We start from the raw sequence: 7,983 nt of genomic DNA, 5'->3' as shown, positions 1-7,983 counted from the left end.
ATAATCATGACTCTTTCTTTTCCTCCCCAAACTTCTCTAATTATTCTTCTCTAAACTAGGCAATAAAGTGTATATTTTAATCCAACTTAAAGGTCTTCTATAGGGGTGGTGAAGAGGCAAGAAAACATTTAAACTAATTAAATCATCTTAACATTTAAATTAACAGTTGTGTGGGTACTGTCAAATGAGTCTCAAAGTCCTTTAAAGAAGGATAATGTCAGGGTAGAAATCTTAGACAGTGAAAGTAGAAGGGTACCACAGGAATTCCAAGGATGTTAGGATTTTAATCAAATTGCCTGGGGGTCCACAGGTTTCTGACTTTTCTTTATGTCTGGACAGATTTTGATATCAACAGCAGGAAGCATTAAGGGCATTCTGTGTGGTTCTGTGTGCTGGTTGTTGAGTAAAATCTCTTTATCTGGTGGTTAGATGTCTAGAACCATCTTGCTGCAGGTGTAGTCTGAAGACAAGTACTATGACTACCCTGATATCTTTAACTAGGATAGGTTTGACTGTATAGCTAATGAATAGGAAAAATGGAAAACCTCAGCTGTATTTTATACTGCTGTTTCTCAGCACCCGATTAATGTCTCCAACATGCCTCCTTTGGCTTATAGAGCATACTTGTTCTTTAGCTTTGTAAAAGGACAGTTAAACAATTATATATCTGGGTAATTAGTATCCTTCATGCAGGGCTCTGCCCATATCCTCAAATTTTACTTTGATAAGTTATTCACCTTTAATTTATCCATATATTGATCCAGAGAAGATTGTTCCTTAAATATTTCCTTTAGTTTGCTTTCCAGGACAGAAGTGCATGAACCTATGGAATTAATTTCAGATTTAATGTTTCCCAAAACTATGAGTAATTCATCGGCAATTGTTTTAAATTCGCAATGAGGAGTTGGAGAGATACAAAATGTGCCTTTTGTGTTAATATCATACATTGATATCGGGTTACAATGCAGTAAACTTCCACGGAGGGGCATTGGTTTGCAGCGTGGACACATCTCAAGGTGAGGCAGGTACTATTTTTTGTCATGTAAGTGGCATTCCTGAGTCACCTGAGTTTTCGTTCCCCTCTTCTGCTTTTCCACCTTCTTCTGTATCCTGCTGAAGCAATGCAATAGGTTATTTTTTACTGAAAAGGTGGGTATAACTGTAGTTCCTAAATAAAAAAAGTATAATATATAGTACTATATATAAAATATATTTCGACCACTGTTTTATATTATATTTATAGGCAATTTGTTTTAACCATCAATTACCTACCAGCTGTGCAGGTAGGTAAAAAAATGGGAAATTCCCCCATAAGAAAAGTATTATTTGCATATTGTATAGTATGTTGCACTTTTAAGATGAAACCATTGATAAAACATGAATCGGATTGGGAAAGGGACTTGGGCACTCAACCAGAAGAAGACTCTTTGTTAACAATCAGACAAACAATGGCAAAATTCTATATCTCCAGGTTAATTAAATAAATTCCTATAAGATCTATACAAGGTGGTTTTTGGCTACTACTAGACTAAATTATTCTTCCAACCACCTCCCTTCTGTGTTACTGAGAATGCGTAGAAAGAGGTGATTGTTATCCTATATGGTGGACTTATTCAAAGATTTTCACCTTTTTTTGGAAATTACAAATTACTTGAAAATATATTGTCAACTAATGTCCCACTGAGCACTTGAACAGTACTTCTAGGTCTGTCCTTTTCTTGCTATAGTAAAGACACTAATATAAAATTTCATGTATTCAGGGCAGCTGAAAGTTCAATGGGAAAATTTTGGTTGCAACATTTACCACCTCTGACATATAGTCATAAAAAGGATTTTGTTTATAGCTTCAATGGAAATAATATAACTACACTCTTATTAAACTCTGGCCCTGATTCATGTTCAGAACATACAGCCATTTACTTACATAGCGTATCTTGTGTGAAATAGCTCTGTGCATGCTCAGAAACGACCCTCATGTCAATGTACGCAATTACATGCAATGACTTATACTACTGTATACAACTTGATGGGCACAAAAGGAGTGGGGAAAGGACAATGTACAGTAAGGATGTGCCAAAGCAGATGTGACCAATTAAAGTCCTGGGTTTCTCATACGTACCCTTGTTTCAGCTGTATCATTTGCACCAGATATAGGACAGGTGTAAGTGCTGACTGATAATGATGACTGGCACAGCATAGTCTTTGTTTGGAAAAGTACACATGCGTGCAACAAAACATGTGTATGCAACTAAGATAGACCATAAAAACGCATTGTATGTACAGTACGCATTAATAACATCTTGATTTATGTTTTCATTTAAAAAAAATTACCTTATATTGCACATACGCTTGTGCGCATTCTGCAGTTCTATCTGTTAACAAATGGCATGTAATGTTTAGGCAGAGCAAACTTACACCCAGATTCAAATCTAAACACATCTTGAGACACGCTTGGATTTGAATATGGGTGGAACTATGCATAAATTATGTTCTCTTTATTAAACTGTAACTTGCATGCATGTCACCCCCCAATTCCCCCTTATATATAGTGGGCTAATCAGAATTGGAATCAGTTTGCCTTTTCTCTATATTCATAGCAAAATGTTACTAAAAAAGTTACAATGTCTGTTAGTGTATGAAAAGATTCATTAAAAATTGCAGGTTTAAATTCAATACATATTGTATGAGTGTTCTTGCCAATAAGATAAGTTATCATTTATTGAGAAGCTTGACTCACAAATTTAAATATTACTTTGTTTTTGTCATTTAGAGCTATGTGACTACATTCTGTAGCTTCCCCAAGAAAAGGAGAAAATACAACACAATGAAACTGGTAGATGTCACAGAGTCAATTATTTGGTAAGTTTACATGTTATTTTGACAACTTCCTAATTCATTCTTAATTTCTTATTTCTGTCTCTATTTATGAGTATATGATTGGTTTTACTTTAAAGTATTTTGAATTTCTGTGCTACATAAAGATCATCATTGTAGTCTCATACATAAATCGTGGCTATTCAGCATGTAAGTACAGGGTGTTGCAGAATTTTCAAGCCAAATGATTTATTTATATAATTAGGCATTAAGGGCATTAAAATATTTCTCCACTTAGCATAAATTTAAGTAAATCAAATGAACTGCTATGAAACAATAATAAAAAAAGTTTAACAAATTACTAACGGTCCTATGCTTGAAATTAAGGGATTGTGCTTCCAATACTGGAAAAGTAGGCTTAATGACAAGGTTATATATAATACATTTTGACCTAAAGGTTTATGCTTGAATGCATGAAATTAGTTTCTTAGACAAATATAAATAGTGAAGTTGAATGAAGCCTTTGTATGAATTTCTTTTCAAAACGAAAATAGCAAATGTGTGCCTTAGAAAGTTGAGTTGTGAAATGTCTTTGCCTAATGCCAATCAGTTGTGTTATGACACGGAAAGGTGGGTCTTAGAAAGCTCCATTTAGTAGAAAGCCATTTTTTATGGTTGTAGTAGTCCATAATATCATCATCATCATTTATTTATATAGCGCCATTAATTCCGCAGCACTGTACAGAGAACTTACTCACATCAGTTCCTGCCCCAATGGAGCTTATAGACTTAGGGGCACATTTATCCTCACTCGCAAAATATGAAAAATAGTTTTCAATCCTTATCGCATTGATAAGGATTGTACTATTTCTCATATTTATTAAAAAAAGCAACACAGGAACAGCAGTTCCGAAAAACTGCTGTTCCTGTGAAGTAGAAAACATACTTACCACTGCTGCTTCGTTCCCGAAGCAGTATGTGGTCAACGGGGGTCCTGTTCTTACTCCAGTGCGCATGCCCCGAGTGAAACCCTCGGGCATGCGCACAGACATCTCTGTTCAATATCGGCAATTATAGTTTGCAGAGAGAGAGTGTGAATGACAGGGAGGGATCATGTGATCCCTCCACAGATGCGCTGTTCAGCTCTGCTCGTCGGAGCAGAGCTGACAGCACTGAAACTTTTCATTAATGATAATGTACGCCAGCTTCAGCTGCTGTACATTATCAAGACAAGTTCCCGAAAAAATCTATTTTTCGGAACTTGTTAGATTGCAAGAGGGAGCAGTCACCATACTATTGAATGGTGACTACTCCCCAAAACGAAGCAGATTGCAAACCAGCAGATATCCACGATATCTGCTGCGATGCATCTTTAATAAATATGCGGGGGACACATCAGGGCTTGGATTCTATGTTAAGTGCACGTTAGTGCACCATCTCAATTTGTTAAATATACCCCTAAATTCCTTAAATATGGCAAGTCAGTCAATACGGAAAATTGCAACAACTAGCGTCCTGCTAGGTCTGGGCCGAATGCCCACTGCCAACTACAAGGGCCTCCTGCCCGCTCACAGTCAGGGACCTTATGTCCCGCTACCAGCAAGGACCCGGAGTCCTTGCCAAGCTACAGAGCAGCCGCCCTGCTACGCTTACGGAAGCCTATCGCTTCCCTACCAGAGGCCTATGCCTCTCTGCACTAGAGGGTCTTGCGCTCTGTTAAAGCTCAGGGCCTTGCGCCCTGTGGGGGGGGAGCCACGCTCCTACCTGGGGGCCTCCTGCCCTGTACCCACCAAAGGGCCTTGTGCCCTGCGGGGGAGCCGTGCTCCTACCTGAGGGCCTCCTGCCCTATAACAACTAGGGCCTCTTGCCCTCTAAAGAATAGGGCCTCGTGCCCCACTAACTAAGGGCCTTGTGCCTTCCTAACAACTAAGGGCCTTGTGCCCTTTTAACACCTACAATGGCCACCCTACCGGTGCCCCAGGCCTAGTGCCTAAAGGTGCCCCCGGGCCTTGTGCCCGACCTACAAGAGTAATTAATACTCACCTGCTCCGCCCAGGAAGCTCAGCTTGACCCGCCGTCTTCGGGTCTTCCAGGCTCTCCGCCGGCGATCGCTGCTCCGGCGTCTTGATTGAAGTCTTCGGGCAGCAGGGTAGCTCACAGCCCTTACAAGGGCTCCCTGCCGCTTCTTCCTCTGGACCGGCGGACGCCACGTCCTTCTTCCTCTCCTCCGCTGCCGGACTGCTCTCATGTCGGCGCCCGGCGGCTTATAAAGCCGTCGGTGCGCTGACGTCATCAGCCGTCGCCGCGAGCCCTAATTGGCTCGGGGCGGCGGCGCCAGTAGTTTGGATGGCCGGAGGCGAGCTAGGATTGGCTCGCCGATCCGGCCTCTGATTGGCCAGCAGCGGGAGGTGAGCCGTGATTGGCTCGCCTGTCCGCTGCCGCTGGGACCTGAAAAAGAGGATAGGGAATACTCACCGCTGGAACGAAGGTCCGGTGAGTCTCTTCCATCTTCTATGTTCACCCTCTTCCCGGGCCGACGGACGGGGCATTTCTCCACAACCTCAATAACACTAATTTCAAGTCATTTGCAGTCAATTTTGACCCCCTCACATATCAAAATATTATTTTCATACACTTTCGGACAAATACTGCAGCTGGATTGTAAGCGACAGAGCAATGACACAAACACATAGCAGTTCCTACCACATCTAGGACACATTGGCACACAGCAGTGGCAGAAAAGAAAAATGGAGCAATTCCTACACTGTTCACCTGATTTGGATGTAAATTCCCTCAAATTAAAGCTGAAAGTCTGCAGTTAAAGCACATCTTGTTTGTTTCATTTCAAATTGTGGTGGTGTATAGAGCCCAAAATATGAGAATTGTGTCGATGTCCCAATATTAATGGACATATATACATATAAGATATTTGTCATTCTGCCTCGGGTAGGCAACCCTGTATATAAACACTTTCCTGTCAGCAATATGGCTGGCATCAGGGCTGCCATCAAACGGTTATGGAAGTATGGAGCCTGGATAGATTCGGGGGCCTGGCCTTTCTGTGTGTCACTGCCTCCCAGCTTGATGGCACTACGTGTTAAGTGGCACCTCCCCTGGGTTATAGGGGCATCTCTATGGCTCAGCTCTAGATTTTGGAAGAGGGGGCTTCACAGACATACTAGAAGGATGAGTATCTCTGCTGCACCTAATAGTATCATAATTTTTCTCACGCTCTCATTTTTTCTCTCTTCACAAGACCATCAGCTCTGTTATAGCTCCCTGGTCCTGTTGCTAGCATCTCTGAAGATTCTGGAGAAGCAGTTTAAAGGCTCAGGTGTACGTGTCACACAGACTGCTCTGATTCTGGCACCCACTTCCTGTTTTAGGCAATAATCAGATTACTATTACGAGTATATATTTTTGGAGGGAGATTTTGTCAAAATTGTCGGTAGTTTAGGTGTTTTGAAACTGCCACACATCACCTGCAGTTTAACATTGCAATCTCAAACTGTTATATAGTAAAGGCGGGGAGGTTGGAGTACAAAACCGCCAGAAAACACAATTTTTGGTCTCAGTCACAGTACTGGGAGATGTCAAGTCATCCTGAGAGAAACGTTTGTTTATATCCATGCTTGTACTTCAAATACATAAGATTGCTAGGTTAAAAAACAAAAATATTTGTTGTAAACACAATGCAATGACAATAAACAGGAGAAGGGAGAATCGGATCACACACAAGACGAAGGCAGGAATTTGGGGTCATATTGTACAGACACATATTTGGGGGTGAGAATCAATTTGAGCAGGAATGAGTGTTATAGAAGGATATAAAACTAATGTCAAACACATTTGCACATTTTTTGGGGGCCCTGGAGGCCTCTGGTTATTCACTTAAATTTTGACTGGTTGAGTGACATGGGAGATATAAGGGACAGATGGAAGGACACTGGAGAGAACAAGGGACACATGGAGACATCAGAGATAGTTAGAGAGAAAGCTCTCTCTCTTGTCCATAGTAATTTTAATGTGACTGGGAGGTAAATACCCAAGGCACACCTTTCTTTTTTAAATGAGTCAGTCTATATTATTAAAATGTATTTTCTGTTTAAAATGTTATGATTCATTGTGTTTGCTTTATACACACCAAAACACAATGACATTATTGTTCTAAACTTCATTTTATTAATTAGATATTGTAATATAACATTTTCAAACTCATCTCTCTCAAGAATAGTTGGGCCCAGGATCAAAATGTGTCACAGGGCCCATAATTCTTATGGGCGGCCCTGCTTGGTGCTGTCAGTTTGAGGGTGGAATTAAATTGAGCACAAAGTCATTGCCTTGCCTGATGAGGCTCCGCAGAGTGTTACAGTACTAAAACATTGATGATTTTTGAGGTGTAAGGTGAAATCAGTAATGTTTTACTTACTGTAATTTCCAGAACTACACGCAGGCGCACATCATGAGGTTCCAACGGCACTTGACACTCAATTAAATTGTCCAGAGTGTGGAAAGCCTATGCCTCTGCCCCCAAATAACTATATTAACACACCAATGGACTTAGCTCTTAAACTCAAACATTTTTGGGGAGGACTCAATAACTATTTCAGGGATAATGTGACACAGGTGATATTAGGGGCTTATTTATCAATGCTTAAACCATGTGGAAATGTCTGTTTCTGCAAGGTTTAGTCATATTTTTTTTCCATTACCCTGCCTATTTAACAGGCTATCATAGAATACCTAAGTCCCCATAATTCTGAATGGGGACTGTGGTCTCCACCAATTTATGAATCTCTGAAAAGCTAAGCTTTCCAGATGCTTGACCCAGATGGCTAACGTTGCCGTTCTAAGAAATGCATAGTCAAACCGAGGAAGGGTTTCCTAGTGCCTGGAAACCCCCTCCAAGCCTGGGGCACTGTATAATTGAGGTGGCTGGACCCTGCACACACTTCACACGGCTCTGCCTGAAAAGGGAGAGCTGCGTGCACCTAACAATAGTGCACGCAGCATTGCCCATGTATATTATGAGGATAGGAAGAGTTAGAGAGCTGCTGAGCATTGTCTAAAATTATAGCCACGCCCCCATGCATGCTTATCACGCCCACTGGCGGCATGGTGTAGAAACCCCCTCTACAAATCCTGCGTTTGTCCCTGAAATGGGTTTTA

The sequence above is a fragment of the Mixophyes fleayi genome, chromosome 1 (genome assembly GCF_038048845.1).
Source record: "Mixophyes fleayi isolate aMixFle1 chromosome 1, aMixFle1.hap1, whole genome shotgun sequence".
NCBI classification, from domain to species: domain Eukaryota; kingdom Metazoa; phylum Chordata; class Amphibia; order Anura; family Limnodynastidae; genus Mixophyes; species Mixophyes fleayi.
This window is presented reverse-complemented; position numbering follows the sequence as displayed.